General features: G+C 36.7%; 1 protein-coding gene across 21 annotated transcripts in view; it reads left to right on the top strand.

Annotated features, from left to right (window-relative positions):
• The window catches only part of SOX6 (SRY-box transcription factor 6), a 673059-nt gene that overhangs the window by 278594 nt on the left and 382484 nt on the right, over positions 1 to 11981 (top strand). The window lies entirely within an intron of this gene.

Raw genomic sequence — 11981 nt, 5'->3', positions numbered from 1 at the left:
TCCCTCTCCCCCTCAAACCAGACTGCTTGCTGTATCTTTCAAAAATTGATTTGGTGGCCCAAACCACAATGTAGACCCATAGCATTTTTGTTTGTTTCCCCAGATCTCATATAGATGTGTATTTGCTAAAAATGCATACCCATGTGAGAGGCTGTCTTCAAAGTGATAATGTTTGGAATGTTCCTAGGCTGGGCGACTTTACAAGGGATGGTTACATTACCCTGGATTACCTGAAGTGTGCTCTAAGCTGGTGTGTGAAATACTTATTGCTTAAGCTCCTTGTTTCATTTTCCCTTGGGGCCAAATTGGTCCTGCTCCTACCTACCTCTGTAGGGAAAGCCATCCCAGCTGCTGCTGATGGCAGCTTGTGGCTTTTCCTATTTTGTTTATGGTAGATGATATTAGAACAGAATCAACTTTTTACTACCCCTAACAAGAACTCTTGGGGTTAGGGTGAGGGAAGGAAGGAGAGGTGCTCTGATGTGCCTCTATGTCATAGAAGGTAAAGTAAGAGAAACTTCCTGGTGATTAAAGTTTTCCAAAATTGGGATGGTCTGGTTCAGGAGGTAATGGATTCTCCTCTTATTGGAGATCTTCATGCCAGGGAAGGACTGGATGCCTTCTTGCCTGGTATTTTGTAGAGGGAAATCTTGTTCAGGTATAGATTTAACTAGATGGCCCCTGAGGTCATAGGAACATTGAAACCCAGCTTTGCTATTTTCTCTCTATGAGACCTTGGAGAAGTCATTTAAGTTTCTTGGTCTAAGTTTGCTCATATGTAAAAACAAGGAGGCTGAACTAGATTTCCCATGAGGTCTCTTCCAACCTTAATTCTATGACCCAATGACCTTCATTTTACAGGTGTTGAAAATGGTGGGGGAATGACTTGCCTGGAGTAAAAAACTATTGAACCAGGATTCCAATCCAGCTCCTCCATTTCCTCCACTATTCTGGCTGTCCATTGTACCACTTTATCCCTTTTGATCCGGAGATTTGGAGATTCTACATTACCTTAGTTAAGGCACACAGGAATATTTGGAAACAACAAGACATCAACAATGCAGCTCTTAGCCATCACTTTGACTCTCTCTGCTGGTTGTCTTCAGGCCCTATTTTGCATAATAGCTTCTCAGGTGCAGGTTTGAGAGCCCCCTCTTTTCCCTTCCATTCAAATATAGCCATCTGTCAAAACCAAAACATATAGAAGTCATACCTAATTTATCAAAGGGGGGGGGCTACTAGTTTTAGTGGGAGGTAATTTGAAACATTGAGAACATCAGCACTGAACCTGAGTTTCCTCCATTGTAGAGATAATAATATTTGTATTACCCATATCATAAGACTGTTATGAGGATAGCGCTTTGTAAATTGTTAAGCACTTTAGGCAATGAACTATCATTAACTGAAGCATTTACTGCCAAATACAAATGAAAAGTTTAAATTAGGTCTAGATTAAGACTGTTTAGGATCATTTCTATTTGTCAAATTTAAATGTATTCCTTTTTTAAATCTGATTTTTATTGATTTTTTTTACATTACCATTTCTGAATATATCCATTCCTCTTCTAAACATACATCCCTGGAAACAAAGAGAAAAAAAAATATTTCGTCAAAACCAGTCATAACATCAACCTTGTTTGACAGCAAAAAAAAATAAATAAATAAAATCAATTGTTAGCTAGTTAGCTTGAACATTCATGAAGAGCTTACTATGTAACAGGCCTTGTGTGTTAGAGGTACAAATACATATAAGCAAGATAGTCCCTGCCTTCAAAAAAATGGAGATTTGAATGGGAGATGTGCAAAACAGGAAGCTGAAAGGGAGAGAGAGAGATTATGGCTGAAAAGAGACTTGGTTTTAGACAGAAAAGATGAAAGTTCACCTATTGGAACCCGTTAAGGTTCTGGTATGGGGATTGATGAAGATCAGGTGAAATGTGCAATATTCTACACCTCTAGTCCCCTAAGTCTGCGAGGAAACTGAAAGGGGTAAATTTTCTGAACTCTAAGTCAGTCTTGGTAATTACAATGATACTGCTTTCATTGTTTTCCCCCTCCTCCCTGCCCATTTTCATCTATGTAGTTAAGAATATCATTTTTCTGGTTCTGTTTCGGTCACTCTGCATCAATTAAAATACATTTCCCCAGGTATCTCTGAATTTTTCATATTAATCATTAATTGTAACAGAGTAATATTGCATCACATTCAATTGATGGCTACCTATTTTGCTTCCAGTTCTTTGCTACTGGATAAATTATTGTCATTTATGTATTGTTGGATATGAGACCTTTCTTTCTGTCTTTGACTTTCTTGGAATTATCAAGTGGTGGTACAATGGCTAGAACACTAGACCTGGAGTCAGAAAGACCAGAATTGAGATACTTAATAGCTATATGACCCTGGGCATGCCACTTAACCACCATTTGCCTCAGTTTCCTCAACTGTAAATTGGAGATAATAATAACTCCTACTGCCCAGGGTTGTTATGAGGTTCAAATGAGATGATGTTTGTAAAAAAGTGCTTAGCACACTGCCTGGCGCATAGTAGGCATTACAGAAATGATGCTTCTTTTCTTCATATGCCTAGAAAAGGGATGTTTGGATTAAAGGGGAATTTTCACAGTTTTTAAAAGAAATGATTCCAAGTTACTTTTCAGAATGGAAATTCATAGAAATGGACAAATTTACTGCTCTGCCAGTGCTGTATTTAGTGTGCCTGTCTTCCAACATACCTCCAATTTTGATTAATTCCACATTTTGTCATGCATCAAATATGTTGCATGTGTGGGACAAAACCTCAGAGTTGTATTAATCTGTATCTCTCTTATTTTTAGTGATTTGGAACAATATTTCATATAGTTGTTAATAGTATTTAATTTTTTCTTTTGAGAATTGTACTCTCACATCCTTTTACTAACTTTTCATTGAAGAATTGCTCTTAATCTCATATTTAATTCCATATCAGAACCTTTATCAGAGATTTTTTGATATAAACATTTTTCCTTTGATACTATCTTTTCTTAGCTGCATTAATTTTGTTTGTGCAATTTTTAAAAATTTAATGTAATCAAAATTATTTTAGGGATCCATTTTCAGTTCAATAGAATATATATTAAGCATCTAGTTAAGAGATATAGAGTTGAAAGAATGCACTATCTCTGCCATCATGGCATCTAAAATCTAATTTGTGCTCAGAAAATAAGACAAAATACAGATTCTGATAATAGATTCAGAACTGGATAGTACTCAAGAGGCCATCTAATCTGAGATATGGGAAAACTTGGGCCTAGAGAGGGAAAAGGGCTTTTTCAAGGTTCTACAGGGATTGTTAATGGCTGATCTGGGTTTTGAACCCATGTTCTCTAACTTCAAATCCAGGGTTCTTTCCACTGCTCTACACCCATTGTGAATATAGCTGCAGCTTGCCTTTCTAGACTAATCTTATATATCCCTTTACATGACTGATGTTCCAGTCAAGTGACCCTATTTGTTTCTCTGAATTTTTTTTCCATCTCCTTTTTCTAAGCCTTTTCACAGGCTGTTCTACATGTCTGGAATGCCATTCCTTTTCAACTCAGTGTCAGAATTTGTTTCTTTCCTCAAGATTCTACCCAGGTGCTGCTTCCTATAAGAAGCCATTCTTAATTTCCCTGGTTGTTAGTTAACTTTACCTCTCTTCAAAGTGTCTTGCTTAGTATCATTGTAAATGTTGGATTTCTCCTTGAGACCAGGGACTATTTTTAGTTTTTCCTTAGTATTTTCAGCAACTCACACAATGCCTTACACATAGTATATCCTTAATCATAATAATAATTAGTTGACACGGGACATAGACTTTATCCTGAAGATAATTGGGACCTTTAGATAGATGCTATTAAGCAGGACATGATAATGAGAGTTTAATTTTAGGAAAAATCAGATAAAATGTGGGAAAATGCATTGAAGAAAGGAAAGACTAGATAGAAGAAATAAGTCCAGTTGGTTTGTTATTCCAATCATTCTGATGAGAAAATCTGAAGTTAGAGATTTTGGGTTGGCAAGGCTCTGGCACCTGCTGTTTGTGTGAATTTAGGCAAGTCTCACTCTCTAAGCTTGAGTTTCTTTATCTTTACAATAAGGCAATTGGAACAGATGAACTCTGGTCCTTTTAGTTCTAAGTCTGTGATCTTAAGTAACACAGCCCTGAACTAGTTGCTGGCTGGAGGGATCAGATGTGAAATGCTGAATATTGGGGACAATTCAATGAAAGAATCTACAGGGTTCTGTGATTGATTGGGTAAAGAGGAAAAGGGAGGAGTCAGAATGATGGGAAAATTTAGACCCTGGTAGATTAGGAGAATTGAAGTTATCATTAACACAAATCAAGAAATCAGGAAAGTGAGCTATTTTTGTCAGAAAGATGATTAATTCAATTTTGGACACAATGAGTTTCAGGTGATGTCAAGATAGGCAAGTGGAAATTCCCAGTAGGCAGCTAGAGATACAAGTCTGAAAGCCTGGGAAAGAGCTGGAAATGAAGCACTGAGAGCCCTCCAATTAGAGGTGATGGTGGAGGCTCTATCTAGAGGATGAAGAAAAAAAAGACAAAAGAATATTCCCTATAGATAACATTAAAATATAAGCACCTTTTGTGGTTTCTATTTATTATAATTTGAAAAAAACCTGCTCATTTTAGCATTAATTTTTTTGTTTCCTATTTTGTAATAAGTGGTTTGTGATAATATCTATATAAACATTTGTCTCCCAGGATCTGGAAAAAATTCCAGTATCTCAGAGTCCCAGGGTAGTTTCCAATTGGAGACAACCCACATCCCATATAACACCCCTGTGTGTGAGTGGTGGGGGGAGAAGGGCAGGGAAAGGAGTGTAGAATGACTGATAAAGCCCCACCCTAGGAGTAGGCAGTTTTAGCAGTAGAGAAACCAACTCATCATTTGTGTGTATGTTTTTAATTACATTCTGATAAAGAACCTTTTGCTATGATAATATCCAGCTTTAAGCTTCTATGAAATAGTCCCTAATAAAGAAAGTCAACTCTATTCTGTTGTATTTGGTAAGCTCAAGGAATAAGGTTTTCCTATAGTACTCATATCTCACACTCAAATACCCACCTCATGATGACAGATCTGTTACAAAACCAGAAGTAGCTTTGGGACAGTGAGCCATACCCTTCGCTTATTTTCTCTTTTATCTCTTATTTTCTTACCCCACTTAGATTCTCCTTCTAACCTAGTATCTTTAACTTGTAACAAATCTTTAATTTGTCCATCTTTCTGAAGTTCACTGGAGTTGGAACTAGAGAATCTGTCTGAATTTGAGATCTGGTGCTGAGATTTTGGGCAAGCCACTTAGCTCTATGTTCCTCAGCTTCCTCATATATAAAATAGGATAATACCTTCATTACTTACCTAGAAGCATTACTTTTGCAGGGTGGTAGTGAAGATAAAACAAGATATAAATGAAAGAAAGCTTTGTAAGTTACAAAACACTAAATATAAATGGAAATCACTATTTTCTCCCTCTTACCCCATTACTAAAGAAAAGAATTGTCTTGGGAAAAGGGTGCTATGGAGAATTGGCCAGCTTCCATTTGTAAAGTGTAATACAGTTAAGGCAACATTATATAGAGGGAGGACTGGATTTAGCTTTTCTATTTATCATCTGGGTAACTCTATGCATTTTACTTAATTTCTCTGGGCCTCAATTTCTTCCTCTATAAAATGAAATGGTTATACTAAACCAGAGGTTTTTAACCCTTTTCAGGTTAAAACCATTAACCTCTCTTTGGGAGTCTGGTGAAGTCTATGAAGCCTTTCTTAGTATAATGTTTTAAAACAATAAAATATATAGTTTTATAAAAGAAACTAATTTTTATGTTATAAAATAATATATATTTCATAAATATTTTATGAAAACATTTTTAAACAAAATTCATGGACCCCAGGTAAAGAACCTCCAGACTAGCTTGATCCTTCTGGCTCTCAAATCAAGACATACCAGAATTGAATGTTTTCTTACTCCCTGGCTCAACTGTGTGTGGGTAAAGGCATCATCTCATGATAAGAGTCAATATAAGTTTCTCCAGAGAAGGGAATTTCGTTTTTGACTCTGAATCTTTAGAACCTAGCACATAGTAGATATTTAATGTTTACGGACTTGAATAGAAGACCTGAAGAAGCCAGGAAGCCCAGGTCCATCCTGGGAATCCTGGTCATTGAACATGAAAGCATTTAGAACAGTTCTATCAGGCAATGGGGAGGGCTAGAATGACTACAGTAGAATTTTTAATTAAAGGAAAGAAGTTATTCCTTCTTTGGGAATTTTTGAGTCAGGGAAGGATAGATTTTGTTCTTTCAATGAAGCTGATCCACATCTGAAAAATTTCCATGTTGGTTACAGAGCTCTGAAAGAATTTTCTGGGGATGCCTTCTAAGCACATTAGATGGAGATTCTCCCTCCCCTCCACCTTTGCTTACAGCTATATCTATGTTAAAGATATTTTGTGTGATTTTGTAAGGACAAGAGCCTTGTGGGGACTCTTCAGTGTTTGTGGATCATGTCAAGAGCTTCTGAGCCTTAATAACCTAGTTTCTGGTTACCGAGGCCACTCTGATTGATTGTGCTGCATCATGCCCAGATGTGGGCAAGAATTCCAGATGCTAAATACCTAATGATGTTTGTGTTCATGCATGCCATTCCCTGGTGACTTTTCCAAGCTGGTTTGGTTACTGGCACAAGTTTCCAACTCCCTCTCAACTTCTAGGCCAAATGTCAATTTATTTAAAATAAAACATGACTTTTTGAGGAAAATTATAAGAATTAAAGCTTGATTTTGAGCAAAGATCTTGCCTATGTGCCCACTTCTGCTTTCTGAGAATATATATAAATTTATAAATATAAAAAACCTCATTTTATCTCCACACATATTAAACAAACATATGCCTCTGAGATAAGTAATAAAACTGGAACATGGAAGATTAAGTGACTTGCTCAAGGCCATACCACAAGACCTCAAATTCAAGCAGATCTTCTGGATTTAACAGCTCTTTTGTGATTTTACAATCCATTGCATTGCCAAGTAGGTATTTGAAGTGTGAGATATAGGACAATAGGTTTAGAGCTAGAAGGGAACATAGTGATCATCTAGTCCAATAAACTCATTTTATAGTGAGGAAACTGAGGCCCCCCAAAATTAAATGGCTTGTCACAGTAAACAATAAATACTTGTTGATTAACTGATGGATTGCCCAAGAGCAAAAAAGGCAGTAAGTGGCTGGATTTGGTTTTGGGTGCCCTGATTGCAAATCCTACTGGGTTTCCAGCTGCATCTCTGCAGGGAGAAAGAACCCTCTGAGAACAGTGGTCCCAATGGAAAATGCTGCTGAAACACATACCTTCATCCACCTAAATGACATCAGTGTAAAAATTTATGTATTTCAAAAAGTCATAATGGTCTTTCGGGTATTAGCTCTTTACTGGATGTCTTCTCTTGCTGTTTTTCATTTTCATTTAATATAAGACTAATAAATCTTATTGTTAAATAACAGAAAGATTGCATCACAGCATTCAGTATTAAAATGCACTCCCTTTTGGGGGAAGCCAGAGAGATGTGTTTACTCTTTAGAGAGATTTAGATTTGATTTTTTGTTTTCTTCATGGTAATTATGTTTGCACTTTGCTGATCGCTAGTTGTGCATTATTACAATGGAAGGTGACAATTTGATTGTCTTCAATTGGAGAAACAAGTAATTTTACATTCACTAAGCTGTCAGGTAATACTAACTCACAGTATTGAGAGCTCCTGGCAATGCGGCTTGGCACCTATATTTAACTGCTTTGATGTTTGTGTAACCTCTGTTGAATCAGAAATACCTTGCCTGCTTGAAATGGTTTTCAGCAGGCACAATGAGGTTTTCATTAGGCAGACACATTGAAAATGAACTGCAAAGCCATTGTTTCTCTTTTATGGGGAAGTACTAATGTGTGGTTTAGAGCAAATTGAGTAAAGATGAGCTTTGAAATCTGTACCTTATTTCATTACAGGAAAAGGAGAGGAATGATGGAAGTGCTGCATTTAGCTAAGAGGGGGCATATCAGAGTTATTAGATATTTTACATAATTCGGTACCAAACCTCATGAGGTATGAACTTCCCTCTTTGGTGAATTCTTCTCAAGCAAGAGTTTTCATTTCCCCCCTTTCTTGGAAAGATTATACCAATTTTGAAAATGGTGCTGTGATGGGGAAATAGTGAAAGCTTGTCCTAATTCAGAATTTTATTTATTATTAATTAGGGAGGCATGCCTCCTACTAACGAGAAGTACTTATAATACCTACCTCACAAGGTACCCAGGAGACTGATCAAATGACCTAATGTATGAAAATAATTTTACAGAATTTTAAGTGGATGAGGATAATTTTTATTATTACTATTTTTATGATATTTTCAGTCTTCAATTAAATTCATCAGGCATTTGTGAAAAAAAATTGTTATATTCAAGGAACTGGGCAATGTTCTAGGGTATCCAAGACAAAAGAAAAAGTAGTAATTCCTGCCCTCAAGGAGATTCTGTTTCTCTGGGAACCCCTAGATTTCCCTTGAGCAAATGAGTTTTAGTTGCAAAAGTAAATGCTGTACTCACTTTAGACTCTGGTTCTCATCTTATGTGACCAGGAGAGTCAAAGTGTGAACATTTAAAAATAAATTCATCCTGCTATTATTTTAGACAGCTTTTCCCTCAGCTATTTAGGCAGGCAGCCTTTCAGCAGAGCAGCCAAGCTATTGGGCTTGATTAAAATCCTCCAAGTTAATGTTTATTTATAGTACCCATTGTTTAGTTTTGCTTATTGTTAATTGACTGCTTTTATTTATATACTCTGTCCCTGGTTTCCTAAAACAACAAACCCCCAACAAGTTGCTGGTAGATAAATGGTGAGAAAACTCAAGTCTTATTTCCATCTAGGAAAAGGCATTGGTAGAGATTACATGAAGGCAAGACTTTTTGCACCAGGGAAGAAACTGGATCCCCAGGGCCACATGGCATGGTCCTGGGACTCCAGCGAATGTTAACCAATTAGACAGACGTGGTTACGTGATGTAACATTATCAGGAGAAACAATTCATGAGTCAGAGCATTCCGAGACACATGAGCCTCCAGTCCAAAGAACAGTCTTAAGCTATATAAAGTGACAGAAATATTGTCAGCTAAATATACACTCTAGAAAACACAAACTTGGGTGACTTGAGAAGAACCTAGCTCAGGTAGCGAGCTCCTTGGCTGCTTGGTAGGGACTTCAGGGAGCCTTTGAATGTACTGTGGAGAAGGCTTAGCTGAGCTATGCTCTATTGATCAAAATTCTTTCTTAGAAATATCCTAAGGATTCGGAGTATATCTCACTTGGACCTCTGGAACTGATTTGACAGATGACTAAAATCTGAGAGTTGTTGTTGTTTTCCTGAACAATATTTTTGGTGCTTGTTGCCATATGTATTCCACTAGGCCTGCCAACCAAATCGAGATTCCTGGTATTCTCCCTGGCAGCTTTGAAAGACTCTGCTTCTCTTTCTTTTTCTTTTGCAGACATGAGAGGTGAGAAAGAGATAAACAGTCAGAGGAGGAGGCAGGGGAGGAACTGGAGGAGAGGTTAGGCAGCCAAATGGGGTAATGGATAGAACAATGGCTTCAGACCTGAGTTCTAATCCAGTTGAACTATACCACCTAGCTCTGTTATTTTGGACAAGCCACTTAATCTCACTTTGTCTCAGTTTCCTCAACTGTAAGTGGAAGCTAATAATAGCACTGGACTCACCATGTTGTTATAATGATCAAATGAGATGAATGTAATGTACTTTGAAAACCTTAAAGGACTAAATAAATGCTGACTATTATTATTACTAATAATACTATTATTCTCAATGCAAAGGTTGACCTTAATAAAATTGCACAAGTCTGGAAGGTCCAGCATTGATGACTGATTGCTTCTCTGTTCCCTATGTGGTAGATAGTGGAATCCCTGGAATTATGAGCTCCTTTCTTCTCTGTCTTTAGAAGTGTTTTTTTTTTTTTTAAACTGGGATTAAAGGTGAAGGCAGGAAAATTCTATGCTCTTTCCCTGCTTGGTTTAGGATCCTTGTAGGTATATAGGGTGTTTACAGGAAGGAGAGGTATTTTGACATAGTAGGAAGAGCTTTGGATTAAGAGATCTGAGTTCAAATACTGTTGGGACATTTGATATGTAGCCATGGGGAAGTGAGTCATCCTTTTTGACCCTCAGTGTCCTCAGCTATAAAATAGAAATACTACTATAGTTTATTCTATCTCATGGAGTAGTTAAAAAAACCTAAAAAGTGCTTTTGAAATATGACATATAATTGGAGAAACTGCTGCTTCCTGCATCTTGAAGTCAGATGCACCATGTTATAATTTTAGGAAATAGCTGTTTATTTCTTAGTGTCAGGTCAATTACAACATTAAATTAATAGTGAATTATCCGAGTTAAGTCTACATCATATTACTAGCCTGGGGCAGAGTTGTAAAAATAAATGTGACTTGACTCGAGTCTTTAATTTTTCTTTAAGTCAACCATCTAAATATTGCTGCAAGTTAGAAAAGGGTGTTTTTCTGAATGAAAGTAAAAAGTGAACCTATCTAGAAAAGGCATATGATTTGATAATGATCTTTTCATAAGGCATAAAAACATTTTTCAAAGTAGATTCAAAAATATTGTTTCAATAAATACAGTGGCTACACTACATGACTCCTAGATAGGCTTAAGACATGGATGCCTGCCAAAATTTGTTTAAAAAAAAAAAAAGGAAAGTCATTTTGAACAGATACATGCCTTGGAAGTATAGCCTACAACTCTTGACATGTGCAAATTGCCTCAGAAAAGTGACCATTAAAAAAAAAACAACCCAGCAACAAAGCAACCCTGCCACAAGTTCCTTCCAAAAAAAAAATTCTTAAGTTTTATAGAAAAGATTCAGTATGACATCGATAAACATATCTTCTATTACACTTAGTTGAGAATGGTCCCTTTAGTGTCCATGTACCTGATTTCTTTTTCTTCAACAGACTGAAAGAAAGCATTCTTTAATGGTTGAGAAGTTTGACCATTCAATTCAATTCACTAAATAATAAACACCTACTTATGTGAGACATTGTATTGGTGCTAAGGATACAAAATCAAAAGTGAAACAGTCCTTGCTGCTACAAAATAACTTAGAGGGATTGAGGGAAGGCACACAACTCCCTGGCTTGAATGGCTACAGCATTCATAGACAAAACATTCAGCTTTTTTTCATGAAGTCTTTGATGCTTTCCTCTCACCCATCCCTCAATTTTGGTCACATTTTAGAGACATTTAAAAGAACAGAGGTCTTAACAATTTTTGTGTCATTGATCCCACTGGCAGTCTGGGGAAGCCTATGGATCTCTTCTTAGAATTATTTTTTTTTCAGATGTAAAATAAAATATACAGTATTCTAAAGGAGATCAATTATATATTTTTTAAACTCAATTTTACAACAATGACCAATATAGAAATATGTTTTGCATGACAATAAAAATTAAAAAAACAACCTTTGAGGACCCCATTTAAAGAACTCCTTGTGTAGAGCATATGCCCTGTTCCTAAAACCCTGCCTGTCTTTTAGAAGTATTTATCCTTGAAGTTCCATGCCCAGAAATCTTGCCCAGTGACTGGACATCTAGGAAAATTGTTCTACCTGCTGGATTCAGAGCCATGCCAACCCTGGGAATCTAGGTTGGGCATTGGGGTTCAATGTTCCTTAAAGCAGATAGAGATAATCAGCATTGGGAGTTAGCTTTCCTGGATCATCCCAATGCCCCCAGAAAACCGTCCTGTTTAACCAATGTGATAAGTTGACAATGTAGTTTTTCTCTCTTATTATAATGTACTCTGTGTAGTCAATACACTGGTACCATGTGAGTGTAATTTCCTCTTTTATTTTATCTCCAA

This window comes from Monodelphis domestica, chromosome 6 (genome assembly GCF_027887165.1).
Source record: "Monodelphis domestica isolate mMonDom1 chromosome 6, mMonDom1.pri, whole genome shotgun sequence".
NCBI lineage: Eukaryota > Metazoa > Chordata > Mammalia > Didelphimorphia > Didelphidae > Monodelphis > Monodelphis domestica.
Note: the sequence above shows the minus strand (reverse complement) of the source record. Positions and strands in the feature narration are given on the sequence as shown.